Source organism: Lissotriton vulgaris, chromosome 5 (assembly GCF_964263255.1).
Source record: "Lissotriton vulgaris chromosome 5, aLisVul1.2, whole genome shotgun sequence".
Classification (NCBI taxonomy): Eukaryota; Metazoa; Chordata; class Amphibia; order Caudata; family Salamandridae; genus Lissotriton; species Lissotriton vulgaris.
In genome coordinates this window covers 114690207-114713279 of record NC_141693.1, presented here as the reverse complement: position 1 = coordinate 114713279, position 23073 = coordinate 114690207, and the positions used below count along the sequence as shown (strand labels likewise).

Here is a 23073-nt window from a genome sequence, read left to right as displayed (position 1 = left end):
CGAATCTACCACGAAACCCAGGAAGGTAATTTTCTGAGTTGGAACCAAAACCGACTTCGAGCCGTTGATAACGAACCCCAGCCTCTGAAGAAGCTGTACGGCTTGTTGCAGCTGTCCAGCCAAGACCACTGGACACTGCCCCATAAGGAGGATGTCGTCCAAGTATACCAACATCCGCACCCCTTGACCCCTGAGGAACTCCACCACAGGATGGAGCACCTTCGTGAAGCACCAGGGGGCCGATGAAAGGCCGAACGGTAGCGCGGTGAACTCGAACACCCTGCCGTTCCACAAAAACTGAAGGAAACGACGATGCGGCGGATGGATAGGAACGACCAAATAGGCGTCTTTGAGATCCAGTCTCACCATCCAATCCCGAGGGAGGAGTACATCTCGAAGGAGGTGGATACCCTCCATCTTGAAGTGTCGATAGATCAACCACCCGTTGAATTCTTTGAGATTGATCACAGGCCTCTTGCCCCCATCTGTCTTGTCTACTAGGAAGACATTGCTGAGAAAACCGTTGGGGTGGCGCGTTGATAGACGGATGGCCCCTTTGCGAAGCAGTTCCGAGACCTCTTCGTCTATCAAATGCGCGTCGGACTCTGAAAACACTATCGGACGTGGGGGCACTGCCTGAGTGGGTTGGTCGTAGAACTCTATGTGGAACCCACGTATGGTTTGCAAGACCCAAGCATCGGCAGTGAGCAACTCCCACTCCCCGTAAAAGGCTGCCAACCTCCCTCCTATCGGAACTTGATCTAAACAAAGTACACTCACCGGAGGTATTTCCTTGTCCGGAATTCTTCCTGAATCCTCTGCCGCCAAAGCGTTGCCCTCTGGTGGGGTAGAAGTTATTAAAGTTTGCAGAGGTCTGGTACTGGCCTCTGCCGGAGCCTTGTCCTCTATTATTGGTCTGTTGACCACGGCCGGTCGCCCGGCCCCTACCGCGACCGGCCCCTCCAGAGAAACGCTGGTGAAAAACGCATTTGATGCTGGACTGTGCCTTGTCCAGCGATGTAAAGGTGGACACAAACTTGCCCAGCTCCCTGATGAAGGGCTCGCCGAAGAGGCCTCCCTGGGCCACCGCGCCCGCCTCCGAGAAGGCCAAGTCCCCCAGCTTAGGGTCTAACTTAATCAACAAGGAGCGCCTGCGTTCGTTGGACAGGGCGCAATTGGCATTGCCCAGGAACACGATGACCCGTTGTGCCCAATTTGAAAGCACTTCCGGGGAAATGACTGTGCCATTCGCCCTCGCCTCCTCCGCCATGTCGAGGATCTTCGTGGCAGGCCCAACGGCATCCAGCAATTTATCCTGACAGGATCGCCAGGACCGATCAATACCCTTCCGGGGATCCTTCATAAATTTTGCCAAGAAGGTGGCCATCTTCGCATCCAACTCGGGGGTCATAGCCACCTTCCCTTCCAAAGTCGGTCGAGGGCACTCCCCCCCGCAGACAACCTCTGGCCTCCTTCTTCAACGGCTTGCGCAGCCGACCAGCCACAAACTTTGCCACCGTCTCACCCGGCGTCCAAGCTGCAGAACGCGGGTGAACAATCTCGTCCGGGTCCAACATTCCCGATTCATCCCGCGGCATCTCCTTGGCCGAGCTCGATGGGCGCCAAGAGCGTACCGACTCCCCGTCGTCATCAGTGTCTGGTGAGTCGTACACTGGGGAAGCGGGGGCCGTTGACACGTCCCCCGTAGCATCAGGGTTCGCTAGAGGAGCAGGGGGCGCAGCCGTTGCCTTCGCCAAAAAGGCGTCACGGAGACGCTCAAAGGCGCCCCTGTCCACCCCCTGTGTCTCCGAGGACGGGCCTTCTCTGCAGGGCTTCTTCGGCGCGGGCGGCAACCCGCTCGACGTCCCCGGGGGGTCCGCAGTCGCCCCCAAATGTGCAGACGCTAACTTCGCGCATTCCTCCACAATGCGTGCGGAGAGGCGGTCTTCCATGGGCCCCACCACCTCCGTCACACAGCGGTAAATGGAGTTATCCACCACCTGGTAGAACTCCTCGTCCTGTAGGTAGGGATAGGGCTCTTCTTCATACTCCCCTTCTATAGTGGGATCTCAGCAACCCTACAGGCACCCAGGAGGGTGTTAATCGAGAGATCACTCGAGTATGGGCAGACAAACCGACTGCAATCACTTTGTGGGCCAACAGGCGTGGCAGGTAGGGCTGCACCGACCCCCCAGCGCGCGGACTCTCCTCACCGGGACCGAGTCTTGCTACCCCTCAAGCGCGCTAAGCCACACACAATAATGAGGTGCACGAAAAAAGGCGCCCGAAGGCGTTTCACGCGGTCTACGCCGCAATACAGACCCCAGCGGGGCGTCAGAAACAAGGGTTACAGCCTCGGGAGACCAGGTGTCAGAGGGGTAAGCGAGGGCAGGCTCCGGCGCAGGCAGACTCCTCAGCGCGGCTCCCGTAACTGAGGAGACGAGCCGAAGAGCCGGCGAGACGCGTGGGCGCCCCCTGGCGGCTTTATCAGTCACCGCACACAAATGGGAAAAGAAAAAGTCGCGTAGGAACGTTAGAACGCTCCCGCGACCGGGGACTCTGCAATGGAAAAACAAACCATATAACGAGCCCCCAATAATCGTATATACAATACAACCAGTAAATATCACATAAAAGGAAACATGAAAAGCACTTATCTGGCTGCGGGAGCAGCGAAGAAAGAGGAGGAAGAGGAAGAGAGGGCCGGTTTTCTAGCTGTGATGGACATAATGGAAGGACTATGGACTAGCAATACACGAGAGACTCTTGGGAGTTGTGGTTTTGGACTGTTAAAACGTTCCTTCAAATGCTTTGGGACTTAAAGCATTTTCTGTTCACTGTTTACATATTTTCCTAAGCTGCTGTGGAGTTTGTATGTTAATAAAGCGAAGGAAGATATAGCATAATCTGAAGCCTCCGGTCCTGACATAGAATTTAAACTCCTTGATAATTGTTACGTTGTGTAAAGTTGTTTTGTAAAACTCACTATACCCCGCAATTGTATCCTGGTGCTGAGGTGGTGTTGTTCCCAGCCCTGCCTACGGTAGATTGTTTAATTGAAAAACCAGATATTTTGATTTAGAAGGCTGAGTGACAAGCCTTTCAAAATCTAGAGATGAACTGTGAGCCTTGACCAAATGTTATAGTTCAGTGTAGTCCATGTAAGTGTATCACATTATGCAACAAGAGGTGATTAATTCTGCTCCAGTGCGTAGTCCTGTGCAAGCTACAAAATGTGACCTCTTTGAAAGTCTGTCAACTGCCACCAACAGTTTTTTACTTCCTCCCCCAAAAAAAGATCAATAATAAAATCCAAAGAGTGTTCTTCCCACACTTGGTGAGGAATCAAATGTGGTTGAAGATAACCTTTCTGTATGGATCAGTCTGTTTTAGTTCTGTTGCAAGTATCCCAGTTACAAACATGATTGCATCCTTACTCCAATTTGACAACCAAAATGTTCTGCTTACCAGTCCAAGAGTTTTGACAAGCTATCTGTAAATCATGACACCACTGTAAAACTGTTTTCTGAAGTCTGTGGTTGACACAAACAAGCTTTCTCTCTGAAATGAAATACCTTTGTGGATGGCACAGGATTTCTCTTTGGCAATCCCAAAAATCTGTTTTTCCAAAGGCATTATTGTCTTAATGTTGTTTAGGAAAGTATTTGCATGGGTTACTCCTACAATTTGTTCTTCCTAATCATCAAAGGTTGATTATCAATAGACTATTTGACTGTTATCATAGTGTCATAATGAATCTACCTCATGATTTGCACAGCCAGGATGGAAGGTAATTATAAAATCAAATTCGACAAAGAACAGTGCCCCTCTTACTTGTCTTAGAGTCAGAGTTGGAGCACAATGCATGAATTGGAGATTTATTATGATTAGTGAACACAACAATTAAACATTTTCCTCCTAGTAGGTAATGTCTCCAGTACTCATCCATGGATAAAAGTTCCTTCTCTTCGATTGTGTAGTTTTGTTCCGGTGTTTGTGACCTTTTTGACAAATGGGAAAGGAGGTGTAATTGATCATTTTCCTGGTTTCGGTAGGATAATCCGATGCATTGGCTTCAGCAATTAATGGTCTAGAAGTGTCTGGATGTTCAAGTATAGATTCTGTGTCCAAACTTAAAGCAGTCTTAGACATTGGTGGGATTTTTCTGTTTCTTCAGTCATAGAAACCTTGTTTCTTTTCTGAAGAATTTGGTGAATATTTGATGAAAATATCTGAAGGTGCCTATTAATTGGCAGATCCTGGCAAATCTTAGATATCCTTAATGTTTTAAAGCCTGGGCCATTCGATAATAGCTTCCTTTCTGCCATTGAGATACATTGTAGTGTGAGAATGAAACTCAAAACTTACACATTCGAAGTGTCACACTCACACTTGGATAATTTTCAGTAGAGGCCATGCTCTTGGAGCATACCTAGAATGGTCTTAGCATACTCAACACAGTCTTCTGAGGAACTGGAATAGATAGGGATACCATTGATGTAGATTGTGACAAACCTATCTAAGAACTCATGCTACACAAATAATTGGAATGTCGCTGGGGCATTACAACTGCATCACACTAGTCAGATAGCCAATATTGGATATGAAAGACTGTATTCCACTCATTGAGTTTTATGTTTGCAGTGAATATGAACTAACTTTGTTTGAAGTGTGTGATAGCTCCTGAAATTAACGTTGTCCCATTGACTGAGCGTACTCGGGACTTAATTTACTAGTTGTAGGTAGGCCTAATTTTTTTGCAATAAGACACCTCATTAAAATATCCTGTGGCACTCCTAATTTTTCAGTAAGATACATCACTAAAATTCCTTGTGGCTCCTGAGTTTATCATGACAACTACTTTTGTTTGAGCCTGGCCAATTTCAATATAAACATATATGGGGAGGTTTGAACAGGGCCTGTGTTTCGTTTTTTTTTCCGTCACCTTTCCTTTTTGATAACCAATGATCTAGCCCAGGGTCCTCCAAAGTCTGTCCTGGAGTGCTGGATCCATGCCAGATTTTAGGATAACTACATTTATCTAAGTGGGGATATGCTAAAAATCTGCCATGGATCTGGCCTTCCAGGACTGACTTCGGCGAACCCTGATTTAGCCTCTGGCTGAAGAGATCTACACACAAGGTAGGCTAGGAATCAGTCTGGGCCCAAACATAATTTTGTCTTTCATCAGTGATATGCTGCCTATTTTTCCCCCAGCCCAGTTTGTTTCCAAAATAAACTGATTGAACTGCACAGGTATGTTTTTAAATGCTTACTTCCTTTCTTTAATTAGAGTAGCTCACGATTAGCAGAACTAGTTATAGCTATTACGTGAAACAGTTTTTAGTTTGTTTTTTCTTCAAATTCTCTCCAGTCGACCAGTAAAGGATCATTGGAATTTACCAAAGCGTCAGCCCACAATGCTGCGTCTTCTCTGAGTTCAGAGATGAGAAAGGTTACCTGGGACTGACCTGCCGGGAAACCAGTGGGTGTCACTATAAAATCAAACTGACCCCAAGCCAAGTATACACTTGAATAAGAGCTGGGTCCCCCATAAACCTCTCAGGACAAGCCTAGTAGAACTGGATTAGGTACTGTGCAAACACAACAAAATAAATGACGGAGTGCTGAAACTTTTTAAACACTCACCCCCAGTCAAGAGATCTGGGTTGAATCCATCGTTCTTTTGCTCACTATGCCACTCCAGTTTGGAACCACCCATATGCAAATCAGTCTTGACCCTGCTGCTCATGGGAACAGTCTAACCCGAACTGCTAGGCCAGGTCATCTCTGGACAAGAAACAAGCATTCTGGGATTGGGTTCGGGGTATAACCAAACCCACCTAAACACCCTCCATCCCCAATCAGCCATGCTAGCTTGAATCCGGTGCCACAGCGAGCCTGTGACCGACACGATAGCTGGTTGAGTAGAAGGATTTACCAGTTATACATCTGGAGTAACTCCCTTCTGGTAGTTCTCTGGGTTTATTCATTCTGATACTGTAGTTAGGTAATCAGACTAGCTAATTCAGCTGTTTGTAAATAGGATGCACTTCAGAACTTCATCAGCCATCATTTTACATAACTCTTCTATGGACAATAGTTTGGAGGCACTGCTCAGGTGGAATTGAATGCATGGGTTTGTGAGATAATAGCAGTGTCTTATTGACTGTCCTGAACAGGTAAGTCTCATTTGTTTGTATATGTAAACAAAAAGATAGGTTTTTAATTTTTTACGAAATATTCAGTAGTGAGTCAACTTCATTTGGTTTGCATAAATGAAACCATAAAAGTAATATATAAAAATGAATAAAGGATCCATCCATGTTACATCCATCAAAGATGTTCATACAAAAATTCTAAAACCATCTGGGTACGAGTAAGAACTAAAATGGGCCACGTCCATAAAACCTCTGCTCCCAGCCAATAAATGGCAAGCCCAGACATCCTCCTTTAAAGCATCAACATAGTCTATGCTTTAAAGGAGGATGATGTAACTACTGTGACTCAAAATTGAGATGGGAAGACTGAGACTTTTTCCTTAGGCATTTGATTTTTTTAGGAACATGCAGACCTCCGCATTAATTTGTGTTTCCAAGGGCACAACTTTGTCAATTTTAAGGCCTACAATTTTTACTATATTGACCGCATTTGGTAGAGACTCCAAGTTTACAGGCCAGAAACTATTGTTCAATAAAGTGTGAGGGCCACATATTAAAATGTAGGTTTTGTCTGCGTTCAATTTTAATAACGTTTTTACTCATCCAGGTTTGGATAGCAGCAAGGCAGGGCTTAAGTATTGCTGAATCTATTCAGTAGGACGTTTGAAGCGTAACAGAAGCTTTATATCATCAGCATATGCTAAACAGTCCAGTCCAAAGGAACAACTAAGAAAAATCAGAGGTTGAACATAAATGTTAAACAGAATTGGGATAGTGAGTAACTTTGATTTCTCAAAAACGAAGAGAACCAAGCAAGGGCAGACTCTGAAAGGGCTATCTGCCAAATGGTCGACCTTGATAGCATGATAAATGCTGTCAAACTCTGCAGAGAGGTCTACAGGATGCGATCTGCCAGATGTCCATTGTCCAGACTCCACCTTAATTCATTAACACCTTCGACGCTCATGACGAGCTCAGCTCGTCATGAGGTACACCTCTCATACACTCATGCCGAGCTGAGCTCGTCATGATTAGTGGGAATTACAGATTTTCAGCGCAGAGGGGGAAAACCATAAGCGTTGATGGTGTTAAAGATTCATGCAAGGTTTTTGCCTAATGAGTAACGTTGCTTGGTGATCCAGGTAGCAATCTTACATTGCTTGGATTACTGTAATCCGTAGTATTCTACTCTCAAGACTTCAACAAATTCAGATTTTTTTTACCACTTTGTACCCTGCCTACTACCTCTGCATTGGCATGTTTCAGATATTTTCACCTCTATAACATTTTAAGTCACTACCACCCCTGCCTATTCAAACAAATACGCAAGGACTCTTTCTTAATTCTTTTTGCAGTCTCTCATGTATTAGTTACAGGACTGGTCACTAGAGGACAAAGGGCTTTTGGTTCCATACCATTTCTAGGGTAAGAACAACACGTAACCAAATACATTGAAGAGACAGCATCATACTCCTCATGAGTAGGAGTTTGATCACAAAGCTCTACTGCCTTTCGTCAAGAATGCCACTTTCTTGGAGATGGCCCTTTTTGAAACACAAAACATTGTGCCTTTAATTTATCTCCTGGTTGGTGTCAGCAAAGAAGTCCACTGTGATGCTCGAAGCCAGAAGTGGCCTCGGCAGTGCCGGGTATCAGAAGTCATGGGTCTCCTGCAAAACAGCATACTTCTGCCTGTTACAAGATCAGTTAACCTTGCAGTGGGTACTAATTATGTGTCTATCCTTTCAACAGCTGAATCTGGCAGCCTGGTTCCTGAAAAGCGAACAAAAGAGGAATTCACCTGGAAGTGGCTTTGGTTCTGCTACTAGGTCTTAGAGAGCAGCCTAAAACCTTTGAATGACTTCTTATTCAATATTCATTTAGCTTTAAAGATTACATATATGCCGCTTGGACTTACCTAAATACTCTTAAATACTTTCAGTGTGTGACTTTATTTTGATGGACTTTTACATCTACATTCACTCCTCCCATGTGTGCCTCTTCCATGGGTCTAATTTTTATGTCTATAGCTTCATATTCTATAGTGATGCTGAATTGGAAAGCAACATTTTATGATGGAGAGTATCTTTGCCAGAGACTCTGCAAACATGTTGTTACTTCAAAGAAGCCTTAATACATCATTAATTAAAACAATTTGTCTAGTGAAAAACGTTGTAGAAAGATGGTTATATTAAATAGTAGTTTTCTGTTCTTTAAAAAAAGAAATGATAGATTTGGTAACAGTAAAAAATTAAAGTGACAGTTGATACAAATCAATGAATCCCATAAGATTTGTTATAGTTGTCCAAGTAATATCAAGTAAAATATTCATTATTGTAAATTCATAATCGATGTATTGCCTTAAAATATCTGTATTTCATAATAAATCCTACATAATCATCCCCAGGGGTAAGGTTGTTATTTGGATGGTTTCCTATTTAATTCAAAAGTTCTAATGGTATTTCACTTACATCAGAAAATAATCCTTGATGTTTTTTAACCATGATCCCATACTTTCTTTGCTAACAGTACATTATACAATTCTGACGTTCCCCCAGCTCTGCAGTGGTATCCTGAAAGTAGTGTATCTTTCTGAATTTCTGCTAATCTTTCCAAAACCTATACCAGAAACAGATAAAAACATTATTTCAAGCTGAATCATCTTCTGCGTATCAAAATATTCTAAGTTCCTGACATATCTAATTGTATCCCCTCTACCTAGTGGCTGGAACAAAAAGTGCTTCCATTCATGCATGCTTACCTTGCATGTGGTATTGCTCGAGAAATGCATTTGAATGCTCTCACTAGCTCCCTTTTTCCTCTGAATGATGCTTCCTCTGAAACCTGCTTCTCTTGCACTTTACAAATTCCTAATGAGGGTCATTTTGAATTTATTTGCTTTTTTCTTCTCCATCTCCTTCTTTCACCTTGGCTAGCTTACGCCACACGGCTTCAGCTTTAAGCCATATTTGTCTTGCCATGAGCAGCCCAAACGTCTGCTTAGGCAAAAGTCATTCATTCTACACCTGCGGACTCTATCCTTTCCTTTTCTGGAACACGGTTCCTCTAATACTGGTTAGATTGCATGCTGAGAGAGTGCACCAATCATTTAAAAAGAAATGGATTTCATCATTAAAAACGATGCATATACCATATACCCTTCTTTTTTGTGAGGTAATTAGGTATACCTGTCTAGTATGTATTCTTTCCAACATGGAGGTCAACCTCATAGTCCCTTTGCAAGTGCTGCAAGAACCCCAGGCAAAAGACAAGCTACCTGGTCACAGGACAGTTTTGCCCTTAGTACCAGAAAACCAGAATCTGTTGTCACTGTCCAAGCAAGAACATTTGTGGGAAAAACCCTGTTCAAAGACTGTTCTCCTGTCAAATGGAGCCGCATCTCACCACATGGAGTTTCCTGGCACCTAGCACACTAATGTTCTGATAGATACTTCTGCCTGCAGATGCATCACCTTTTGAATCTCCTCCAGGCGTAAGATTGGATTCTGAAAAATCTGAATAGCTCTTCTGTGCCAGTAGGTGGTGCTAGACACTGCATCGCATTGGACATGACCTCTCCGAAGCCATGGAAGCTCGACCCCGGTGCACTTAGATCAGTTCCTTTTATCAACACCCTTCATCATAGATCCAGAGTTTTTATTAGCCAAATAAAATTAAAAATAAAACTGTAGTGTCAGTAGGGTGTTACCACCCAAATAATCTGGTTATCCAGTATTATGGGTGTCTTTCATAGATTCACATGCCTGAATCTTTCCCCGTCGTCGAGACGGGAGTCTCCGGTACATAGAAAAGTAATGTCCTATAGACATATATAGAGAAAAATAGGCCTAAGAGCCTCACCTTGGTAGACTATCTGTCCTTTTGTAAAAAGGCCCAAACTCCAGAAGGTAGCCAATCAGCTATCACCTCCCTCTAGAACCTTCCTGTCAGGAGCCTCAGTCTCTCAGATTTTCTACCACACGTTGTGCTAGGGAGTCTCCAACTGAGTTCTCCTCAGGTTTCCTTGTTTAAACTCTTTTCTTCACAGAAATTGGATATTTTCTTCATAGTTCTACCATGGCTGATCAACAGAAGAAGGGTCTCTTCAGAGCTTGCTCTTCTTGTGCTAAGAAGAGGCTCCATATTGATGATAAGCATGAAACCTGCTTATACTGTCTTTATCCGGACCATACACCAAAAGAATGTAGAATTTGTAGAACATTCTCTACAAAAACTCTAAAAGACAGAGAAGGACGACTACTACTCTGGCTGAACAGGCTGAAAACCAGAGACAACCTGGAGTCTTCAGAGGACGGTGAGATAGCTTCTGTTTCCTCTAAATTATCCTTGAAGAGGCCAAGGGTTGCTTCCCCGAGCCCTACAGACGTTCCTTCTAAAAAGACTGTCAAAAAGTCTTCAGAGGCAAAATCCACAACGTCTGACAAGGAGGTTCCTGCCTTCAGGAAGCCTGCGCCGTCTTCTATGACAACTTCGTCGACGCTTTCCTCAGCGCAGAAGAAGACTGTATCTCCAGTCTATGTTTCGACGTCGGCGATGACAGTGTCGACGACGACGGTGTCGTCAACCTTCTCATCGACGACGACGACTACTCCATCGTTTGCGGCGGGTAAGCCTGTGTCGTCTATTATCCTCATTAAAAAGCCATCGACTACGATAAAGCGTGCCGTCGACGAAGACATCGACGACGATGAGGACACCGTCGACGAAGGCACCAACGACGACGATGGATATTTAGTTGACGACGACACCGTTGACGACATAATCTTCGACACTATGGAAGCAATCGGAGCTGATTTATCCGTCGACAGCTGCCATTCAGCCGTCTACGATCCCACCATCGACGACCGGGCCATTAACACCAGCAGACGGCTTGCATCAAACCCCTCTAGGAAAAAAGGGCACAAAAAAGCCAATAACACCAGACTTAACGTCTCCCAGTAGGGTGCAAAGGTTGCCCCCAACTCGCCTACTGCAGGACGAGGATCTGGACGGACAGGCCACCAGTCCTTCACTCCTAATAGTGAAGTGTCAAAGCACTGATGATGAGGGGGATGAAGTGGAATTTACAGAAGAGACTGTGCATTCACAAGTCCAGACGCAAGTCACGCCAATGGTATGCCTTCCAGCGTCTATAGTTTCAGACTTGCAGTTCTTGATTCAAGACTACAAGCAGCGATTTCCTGAATCGCCCTCTGCTCCATCAGCGGGGACGAATCCAGCTTCATCTGGACTGACGCCATCTTCACGGTCTAGACCACCATCATTAGTGATCCGTCAGGAAAGAGAGCCAGTGGAGGATATCCCGTCTTCTGATGAGGAAGTTGAAGAACCGGAGGATGGAGAGGTCCAAGATGACCAGTCTGACCATAGAGACGATGAGGACTACATCGCTCCTCCTCCTGCCACACCTGAGCCCACTACCTCAGACTCCCTGCCAGTGGACATTGGCGGATTCCACAACTTAGTGGAGAGAGCGGGCAAAAGATTCCATATGACGATGGAATCTCATGAAACAGACTGTTTCCTATATGATTTTAAAGACCCGGTTAGGAAAACAACCAGATCAATTCCTATCATTGAATACATATGGGAGCAGGGAAAACAGCTGATGCAGACACCAGCCTCAGTCTCAGCAGTGGTACCACGGCTGGACAAAAAGTATAAGGCACCAACAACAGCGCCAGCCTGCCTTACTGGTCATCCCAAGCCAGATTGTGTGGTTACCCAGGCGGCACAGAAAAATTCTAGGAATCCGTCATCTCCATTGTCCGCTCCACCGGACAAAGAAGGCAGGAAACTAGACAGTATTGGCAAACGCTTTTCCACCACGCCGGCCATGACTGTGAAAGTAGCTAATTCCATTGCGCTACTGGGCCCCTACAACAGGCAATTGTGGGAGGATATTGCTCCGTATCTGGCGGAGCTACCAGACAACGTGAAAGAGGAAGTTCAATCACTCCTTAAAGAGGGCCAAACATCAGCATTGGAACTTATTGGTTGTGCGATGGATGTTGCAATGACCGGCTTCAGACAGCTGGCAGGGGCTGCGGTCTTTCGAAGGCAGGGGTGGCTCAAAGCTACATCTTTCCATCAAGAGGTCCAAACTAAGGTACTGGACATGCCTTACGATAGCCAACACCTCTTTGGAGAGAAAATCGACAAGGCCCTACAAACGATCAAGAAAGATACTGACACGGCAAAGGCACTTGGCACACTACAGTTTAGGAGCCAGTCCTTTCGAGGGGGCAGGGGTAGAGGTCAATACTTTTACAAAGGATCTTACCAAAACAAATCCACATACTCCCATAATCCGGGCTGGTCGCAATGCCAACAGCGGCAGCAGCAACAAGGTCGCCAGACCTCGTATGGAAAGTCCAACTACAGGGGAAAAAATCAAAGGATAACCACTGGCGGACGCCAATGACCTCTTCCAGCAGGCAGTCCGTCCACAATCTCATTCTTTCAAACTTGGAGGAAAACTGACACACTTCCTCAACAGTTGGAGATCAATTACAACAGATCGGTGGGTGCTCCAATTGATCCAATTTGGACATTCGTTGGAATTCAAATCAATTCCCCCGACAACTCCTCCTCGCAAAATGCAACACAGGAATTTACGATTACTCCTTCAAGAGGTCTCTTCTATGTTGAAGAAAGGAGCAATAGAGCGAGTACCAACAGCTCACAGAGGAAAGGGATTTTATTCCCGCTTCTTTCTGATATAAAAGAAAGGGAAGAAATGGAGGCCCATCTTAGATCTTAGGGCACTCAATGCATTCTTGAAGAGTCAATCGTTCCGCATGGTTACGATTTAGGAGATTTTGGGGCTACTAGAGGAAGGGGACTTTATGACATCTCTAGATCTGCAAGACGCATATTACCACATCCCTATTCACAAAGGCCACAGGAAATTCCTCAGATTTGCAGTGGCGGGCCAACACTATCAATTCTGTGTCCTCCTATTTGGCCTCAAGTCGGCACCTCGGATATTCACCAAGTGCCTCTTTCCAGTGGCGGCTTTCCTACGACAGCATGGACACCAGGTCTTCCCATTTCTGGACGACTGGCTGGTGAAACCACCATCTATGGCAGGCGCAGCCAAATCCTCCAGCGCCTGTCTCAATCTTTTCCAGCACCTGGGCCTGACGCTCAATCACGAGAAGTCTACTCTACAGCCCTCCCGAGTTCTTACCTTTCTCGGGGCGACATTGGATACGGAATGTTCAAAAGCATTCCCATCTCAGGAGAGAAAGCACAAGCTTATCACTCTGGCCACCGCAGTGGCCTCGAAGAAAACTTTACTGGTCCGTACTTTCAAGTCCCTCTTGGGGATGATGTCCTCGTGTATCCTGCTTATTCCCCACTGTCGGCTCAGAATGCGCCCACTGCAGGAGGCCTTGACCAGGCAATGGACTCAAAGCACAGGTTCTTTCAAGGATCGCATTGTGATAACTCAGAAAATGACCAAGGCCTTTCTCTGGTGGAGGTCGCTCAAGAACCTCTCACAAGGCTACCGTTCCTGCTTCCTGCAGTCCCACATGTGGTAACAACGGACGCCTCTCTAGGGGGATGGGGAGCTGTCCTCCAGGAGTTGCAGATCAGCGGCAAGTGGACGGACCAGGAAACGCAGCTCCATATCAACCTCCTGGAGCTGAGGGCAGTTTTTCTAGCTCTGCAGGCCTTCCTACCGCGCATCAAGAACTCCCCAGTGCTCGTCAGGACCGACAACACTACGACGATGCACTACTTGAACACGCAGGGAGGAACGCGTTCGCTCACACTATCTCGCGAATCGCAGAAAATTTGGAACTGGCTTGTGCTCCACAGTATCACGTTAAAAGCGGAGTATGTCCCAGACAAGGACAACGTCATAGCAGATGCTCTAAGCAGACAGAGATCTATGTCCCACGAATGGGAGCTCGACCAAGAGGTGCTAGATGACATCTTTTCGGAATGGGGAACACCGCAGATCGACCTTTTTGCCACCAGGGAGAACGCCAAATGCCGCAACTTCGCAAGTTGGCATCCCCTGTTAAGGTCCCTCGGAGATGCATTTTCCATTGCTTGGCGCAACGTGTTTGCGTACGCCTTTCCGCCATTCCCACTGATACCAAGAGTCCTCAGGAAGATGAAGACAGAGCACTGCACTCTGATTCTGATTGCCCCGTTCTGGCCGAGGCAGCTTTGGTTCACGGACCTCCATCGTCTCTCAGTTCAGCCGCCAATCCGTCTATGTCAACATCCATCCCTGCTCACGATGTCCAACGGCCAAGTACAGCACCCGAATCTGAAATCACTCAGGTTATCGGCTTGGCTCCTGAGTACCGAGAGTTCTGCCAGCTAGACATCCCGCAGGAGTGCAAAGATGTCCTTGCGAAGGCAAGAGCGGAGAGCACAAACAAAACCTATTCCTTAAAGTGGAAACGCTTTTGCATCTGGTGTAAGGACAAAAGTCTACATCCTTTTCAGGCTACTCCGGAGCAACTACTACCATACCTGCTACATATGGCACAGTCGGGCCATGCGCACGCCTCCACCAGAGTTCATTTGGCAGCGATTTCACGGTATACAAGAACTTGAAAAGGGCCCTCTCTCTGGTCACACAGGTTAATAAAACAGTTCCTTAAAGGACTCTACAGATCCTTTCCTCGGCCACGGAGGGTTCCACCAACATGGCATCTCAATGTGGTACTCAACCAATTGATGAAACACCCTTTTGAACCCATCCACAGGGCAGACGTCAAATACATCTCCTGGAAAACAGCCCTCCTACTGGCACTGACCTCAGCAAGAAGGGTCAGTGAACTACAGGCTCTTTCCATGCAAGATCCCTGCATGCAGTTTAAGGAAGACAGAGTGGTTTTAAGAACTAATAATCGGTTTATTCCTAAGGTCCCGTTGGACTTCCATTTAAATGAGCCTGTAGTCCTCCGATCATTCTTCCCAAATCCCAGCACTGCAGCTGAAATAACTCTGCACTCTTTGGACCTGAAAAGGTGTCTTAAATTTTACCTTGACAAAACTTAACAATTCAGGAAAACAAATCAGCTATTCATCGCTTTTAGTAGGCCAAGGAAAGGCATGCCGCTTTCCAAACAAAGTATTTCAAGATGGATATCTTCGGCAATTGCCTTTTGCCACGACCGAGCCGGACGGCCATTGCTCTCAAAAGTAAGAGCTCATTCTACAAGAGCTGTGTCTACATCGGCTGCACTGTTCGCTGGGGTGCCAATACTGGACAATTGCAGAGCGGCGACATGGAAGTCGCCACATACCTTCACCAGACACTATTGCCTGGATATGGAACTGATGCAGGATGCAGCAGTGGGTCAGGCTGTGCTTCGCCATCTATTCCAATGAGGTGAGCCTTCCTCCTTCCCACCATCATTCGCTGGTATGCACATTTATTTACTTATTTCTTGTTATTTATTGATGGCTCATAGTCGCATGATATGTATTATCTAAAGACTGGTATATGCTGTTCCATCAGAAATGTGCATAGTGTATTGCTTGCTACTCTGATTCAGGCATGTGAATCTATGAAAGACACCCAAAATACTGGATAAGAAATGCATTACTTACCTGTAACTGCAGTTATCCAGTATTGGTGTCTTTCATAGATTCACATCCAACCCTCCCGCCTCCCCTGGAAGGACTCACTTGTTTCTCTAATAGTATTACGCCTACCTAGCTTGGTGCGTACGAAAATCTGAGAGACTGAGGCTCCTGACAGGAAGGTTCTAGAGGGAGGTGATAGCTGATTGGCTACCTTCTGGAGTTTTTTCCTTTTTACAAAAGGACATGGATAGGCTACTAAGGTGAGGCCCTTAGGCCTATTTTTCTCTATATATGTCTATAGGACATTACTTTTCTATGTACCGGAGACTCCCGTCTCGACGATGGGGAATGATTCAAGCATGTGAATCTCTGAAAGACACCAATACTGGATAACTGCAGTTACAGGTAAGTAACACATTTCTTTTAAGCAGTACTAGTCCTGCCATAAGATAATGTCCGCCCCAAAAAGAGGTGTATTTGTCGTGCCTGGGCTCCAGGTCATGTAATAAATGCAATGTAGGCACACACCCGCTATTATGGAGGTAGGAGGCCAAGATGTTTATTGTGCAGGCCCATGATGATTGGAGGTTCAGTGCTGTTTTAGATCCAAGTTCTGCTCTGGGTCAGCCCATTTGCTGTCAATCACAAAATCCTCCAAGACCTTTGGCACGGCGGAGAAAAGAACTAAAAGCACCAAAGATTATCTCTGAGATGACTCTCTGGCTCACTAGGTATATCTCCCGGTCATCCCCGGGGTACTCGTATGTCATGCTCTTCAGATCCTAAGCTTCTTGATGTCACCTGATGCTGACTCTGGCCCCGGACTGATTGCCTGCTCCAGTTTTTCAGAGTTTCCAGTCCTCATTTAAATCACAGCCTTCACTCAGGCGATGCTTGCATTGTTCTGCGAGGGTCTCTCTAAAGCGCCCTTGGGTTCCATGGGACCAAAAGTTTGCCTGACTGGATTTTCACAAGTGAGTTACACCCCCCACACCAGTGGGCCTGTGTAGCCATCCTAATGCGTGCATGGAGATTGTAGGGGAAGTCTCTATACTTCAACCTCGACCTATGTACAAATGCTTTGAAAGGATGCAGGATTTATTCTGTCAGGTTCAGATGCCATACAGATACCTGACATTTTCCACCAGGATGATGATACAGTAGCAAGGTGGATAACCTTCTGCCTCCTGGAAGCACAGATGCTGGGAACTATTTGGCCGTACAAAGCCCCAGCAGGGTGGATATTTCCTTAAAAGTTGATTTAGAGTGTTTGGCAGTACCCTGATTGGAGGAAGTGGTGTCACATATAGCTGTCTTGAAGAAAACCACTGAGGTTCTAGAACTAACCTTGCTCATAGAGGAGAATAAAGCATATATTTTAATAAAGAGTATTTACTCCCCTTTAATGAGAAGATCACAAGTGTGACAAGCATTCTGACAAGATAATTTTTGATTCGGACACGGGAACCCTTGGCCACAACTAGAGGTGTGCATCTTCATTGATTCCTGACACATTCAAGGCACATTTCTGCCCGAATGGTCTCAACCAAAATAGGGAGTTCTTATATATTTGTAATAGATAACAGTTAGAATCCAGACAGTGAATTTAAAATTACCTAGGGAGTCACCACAAAAATGATATGGGGTCCCCCTTATAAAAATTAAATGGCTTCTAAAGAGAGCAAACAATTGTTATGGAATGCCAATTACTCCTACAGTGTTAAATAAACATGTTTCGGCCAACTTGAAAACCAGACTGGCCAGTGGCCTTCCTCAGGACATGGGCTCCTTAGCACTGATTCACCCTGCCCTACTTTGTATATTGTGCAAGGGATAGTGGCAACCACACAAGATAAAAGAAAATGCTTACACATGACGAGAAACCAGTACTTCCTAGTAAGACAAAACTGAAATCCATGTCCTGCATACCTGCACCTTTTTGGCAAAAAAGAATGCTGCAAAAAATCCCTGGAGTGTATTCATTTGACTTTTAAAGTAGAAAAGTAGAACACTGATCCTAACCTACCCTTTACGGAGGTGACAGACCACATAGAGGGAGAGAGGAACACCCCTTTGTAGTTCCACCACTGAAAAGAAATACAGAAAGAGCAGTCATGCCATACTCTTCAACGTTGTTAAAATAGAGACAGAGTTTATGTGTGTAAAATAAAGTGCAATGCAGCTTGGACAAAGTGGCCCGCTTACTTCGTCAATTGTAGATGCTGGCCCACGCACCTAGAAACCGCCTTCCCTCTGCATGTTGCTCACAGCAGAACATCAACCCAGTTTTAAACTATCCAGAACTCCGAGCCTTTTCCGGGTATGCGGGCCCTGTGCATGTGATGTCATGGCGTAGCTGCCGTTGCATCACATGACGTCACCTACATAATACACAGACCACCTCTGTATCAATAGCTTTGGTTAGCTGCTCCATCTCCTTCTGTAACAAACACTGCTTGGAATATCAACACGATAATGGAAGACCTTGCTATGAAATGTAACCAAAGATCCGCAGCAATTCCCTATATGCTGTCCCCTTTACCAGAGACCCATTCAAAATACTCTGATAAGAGGTGTGTCATTGTCAAAAATCAGAGCATTAAAATAGAAGGGTAAAGAGGTTCATATTCACCCCAATGTCAAACAGAATGCATATCAAGATATCCTGAGACAGCCATAAGGACTATAACGTGCAAGAACTATAAGTTCATGTAACAAATAATACCTCTGTTACTGTATTGTGAAAGTAAATGAAGACTTGAATGTACAGATGAGGAAAATGTTGTTTAATGGATTGTTCTACAAAGGATTCACAGTAGCATCAAAAACCTTTTTTGGGCAGGAAACAAAACACTTCCGTCAGTTGTCTATGCCACTAGGAGTCCCTGTCTTTAAGTCCCAAAAGCATCCAGTGTTCTTCCTGGTGATTTATTTGGCGCCATGGGATCCCTGCAGTCAAACCAAACATATGTATGAGGTCTACACACCCATCTTTGTTCTCTCTCTAGCAGTTGGCTGGTAATATTTGAAGTGGAACGATCCACCAAACGTTTTTCAATAACCATTCAAAGTCTTGTTCAATATAGCCCAATTCAAGAAAGTGGTTAATCATATGTGTTTTATTCAGTTTACAACCGATATTACTCCTGATTTTGACTAGTAAGACAGTGTTTCTGACTGCGATCACCTCAGTCAATTATTGAGCAGCTGGCTTTGTGTGTTCGTCCTATCTTTACTTATTTCTTAGAGGATAAGCTGGTTCTCAGGACAAAGGCTGCATTCCTTATGAAGGTGGTCACCTCGTTTCACTTGGGGCAGTAGATCACGCTGCCAACTTTCTATCCATCTAATCGTCCCGTGTAGTAGAAGGAGAGGCTCCACTGCTCAGATCCCCCAGAGTTCTCAACTTTTATGTGGTTCGGAGCTGGGAATACCAGATCAGTTTGTATCTGCAGTGCCTGTACTAAGAAGGAGAGTGTGATTCAGAAGAGGATGTTTTCCATATAGATGGCATTGTGTTACTCTTTCGCCAAAAGGAGCCACTTGCTGGCATCAGGACCCATCCCACCAGGATAAAGGCAGTTGTTGCTGTACAGTAGTGTTCCGGTCCTTGACATCTGTCGAGCTGCAGCATTTTCTTCGGCGCAAACGCTCAACAAGCATTTTTGCCTGGTTCTTAAGTCTACAGGGATGTCCATTTTGAACATCTGTTCTCCAGGTTTTTTTTGATTTAACCATCTTCTCTTTACCATGTCCAGGGAGAGACTGCTTGGGTGTTGATTTAAGAGGTTAGGAATTTGCTGGTAGAAGGGTCCATCAAAAGAACAAGTTTCTTACCTTATCTAATGGTCTTTCTTGTGGATACTCTACCTACCGACCCCTCACTGATCCCACCTGCTTCCCCCTTCTTAGGACTGATCATTGTCACATTAATAAGGTTTCTCTTTAATTCTTTTTACACTGCATAGAATTATAAAACTCATCTGCTTCCTTTCCCCCACTAAAGTCATGGAAATAACAAACAAGAACTCCTGGTCTAAAGAGAGGTGGACAATTATAGGTGTGGGGTGTGCGTAGTGCCCGGGGAAATAGGGCGCATCCTGCCACAGACCTTTCTGAGGCCTTTGCAGGCTACATAACCAAGCTCTTTCCTGCCTGGGGCAACTGGACCCCTGACCAACTGACACAATTTGTGGAGGATCTACCGTTCCCAACCATGCCCCTGGAAGATTGGGAAAAACTTGAGAAAAATTTAGAACCATTGGAGGTAACGGAAGCCATAACAAAACTAAAAAGTCCAGAGTTTTTCAAATGCATTGGTCGACACCTCTGTGAGCCACTTACACAGATGTTTTACAAGGCTCAAAAGGAGGAGTCTCTCGTGGAAAATGTCTGCACAGCCAATAGTTTTCGGAGATGCAGAGTGGGAAGTCAGTGGAGAAGTGAGCAGCCTACAGACCTATATCTCTATTGAATATCGAAACGAAGATTCTTGCAAAATACGTGCCACTGGACTGTACGAAGTCTTCAACCAGCTCATAGACCTAGACCAATCGTGATTTATTTATTTATTTATTTGTTTGTTTATTTTAAGAGTTTTATATAGTGCTGGCTAGACCGGGAGGTATCTGAGCGCTTTACATGAGGTTCCACAAGATTACATTGGTTCCAATATACATCAGTTGCTAGACAAACAATTAGAAGAGCATAGAAAATGAGATAAGTGCAGTGTATAGGGATGGGGTAAGGGTAAAGGGATGTGAGGGAGATACAGCAGAAAGACGAAGGAAAGTCTGCCCAAAGTCCGGCTGGGTAGGTGACGGTCGGGGGGGAAGTCCCAAAACCCATCTCCTCTATAGCCATCAGGTAGCTCCACCGGGCTTTGGCCAAATAGCTGTCTCAATGGGAAACATTTAAAGAACATGGAGGGCAAAATAAATGGAGCGTAGAGGGGAGGGGACAGAGTAGGTGAGAAAGGGAGGATAGGGGAAGAGAACAACATGCTCCATAGATCGAACAGACTGATCCTGCACCGCTTGTGTGGTGTTTTGTACAGAGCCTCATGGTTAAGAAAACATGCAGTAATACTTTCATTGGATGCGGAAAAGCCTTTGATTCACTTAGATGGCATTATCTGATGGCGGTCCTCCAGAATGGGCTTTGGCGCAGAATTGCTGTCCTGGGTTAACCTGCTATATAACGATCCTATCACCAGAGTAAGGGTGAACTGTACACTGTTGCCACCTTTTTCCACCTTCTCCACTGGGCCAGGTACTAGGCAAGGCTGTACCACTTCCCTTTACTGTTTGCTTTGGCAATTTAACATTTGCCATTTTGGATCTGATGTAACGCAAAGGACTGAGATGGTACCCAAATGGGAGGATGTTATCTCCCTGTTTACTGAAAATATCCTACTTCATCTTTTGGATCCAAAGCGATCAATTCCCAGAATACTTGACATATTGCGCATATTTGGGACATATTCAGGTGTGAATACAAACTAGCAGAATTCAGAGGTATTTCCCCTCACAGACTGGAACCTGTCTGAGACCTGAGTCTGCCCTAAACAGTGGACAGGCACCAGGTTCCTGTACCTTGAAATTTATGTCACCAGAGACCGGTCAGATTTGAGGTGTCAAAACCTGGATAAACATCTGGCTGAATACCAGTCTGATGTTGAACATTGCAAAAAGCTCTACCGTCAATAATGGGGCAGGCAGCTCTCTACAAAATTATTATTTTAATACCTGTACGTTCCACGGATCACACTGTTTCAAATACAGGACAGTTTGTTTGTGTGGGTAGATGCCAGAACACTCCTTTGGGATGGGGAGCTACCTACAATAACACTCAAAACTCTTACATGTAGTCCTTATGAGGGGGTATAGCAGTACTGGACTTACAGCTGTATCGCTGGGCATCACAGCTGATCATAATAAAACACAACCTACTAATGTGGCAGAGTGGCCCCCTCTCAAATTAAGAGTGCTGATGACTCCCTTACACCGGCCTGCGATATCGCAGGTTTACCGTACACTTCTCAACATCTATGATCTGCCCTTAGCGAAACTTAGAGAGTGACGGGAACAAGACCTGGGGGATATAGATAATACTGACTAGGCAGAGATGTGTAGCTACCAAATGCAGCTGGTGGTGAGGTCAGGGTTTCCGTTGGTGCAACTACACATTCTACACAGAGCATATTACCCTAGAAACAGACTGGTACAAACAGTGAAAATAAAAGATGATAGGTGCCTATGGGGATGTAATCTCCCAGGAACAATACTTTATGCTATTTTGGCGTGCCCATGTCTTGCATCTTTTTGGGACACTGTACAATGTAATTTGAGAACTGTCACACAGAATTTAGCTACAACTGAAGGCCTGTGTGGTAATGCTGGGACTATGGGACAATCCAACAATACCACGATACCCGTTGCTATTCTGTAATGCGCCCTAATAATGGCCTAGAAGAACACTGTAAAACTATGGGGTTCAGAGACAGTGGGATTAGTGGTGGACTGGTCCACGGACGCCTAGGATGCAGTCAATAAAGCCTGTGACTTCCAGTGAAAACACAGTGAGGTTTGGGGCCCCTGGCAGGAGGTGCGGGACAATATTCAAAATTAACATAGACACACTGCTGTGCCATCTGTTGTTTTAATGGGGGACAGGTAGTGGAAATGCCCACCGTACTCACTGTCCTTGCAAACATAATTTGTGATTCTATGTACTGCATTGTGTTAGCTGAGCTGCGAACATGTGTTCTTGTTACACAGAACCAAATAAATAGAATTAAAAACAAAAAAAGGAACAGAGGAAATGAGGTTGTTGTGCCGGGGTAGAGCTTAAATGGCTCTGTTAATGTCCTGTCCGGTGCCTGGAGGCAGTTGTTTAGGTGAGGAATGTGCAGATCGATAAGAGTATACACAAAAAAGTAAGAACCTTTTTAGGCTAAGAGAGTCTTTCATTCCTAAGCCTGGTGCTGTTGGTCTCTTGTACCGAGTGGTCAAACGATTCTCCATCACTGGGTAGGATCCAAGCGGCTACGTCTGTTTGCTCCCGTAGATGACTGAACAGACCTGCACTGAGGAGCTAAGCACAGCATCTCTGGTGATAGGTCCTTGCCACTATCTCACCTGAGCAAGTACATCTATTTCTTGACTTCTCCTCCAACCCCCTGGTTGACCTCAGCTCCATATTGTGTAGGTGGCAGTTGACATGGAGCGTGCTTCCTTGTCTGTGACATGGAAGCCGTGGCTCAAAAACCAGATAAGGCAGCATGACTTTAAAAGTGCTCGGGCATTCCATCAATCTCCAAAACATTAAATGC

The 23073-nt window shown here is 45.4% G+C and overlaps 1 protein-coding gene across 1 annotated transcript in view; it reads left to right on the top strand.

The window, feature by feature from the left end:
• INPP5E (inositol polyphosphate-5-phosphatase E) overlaps positions 1-23073 on the top strand; it is a 323326-nt gene that overhangs the window by 252642 nt on the left and 47611 nt on the right. The gene's annotated exons all lie outside the window — the stretch shown is intronic.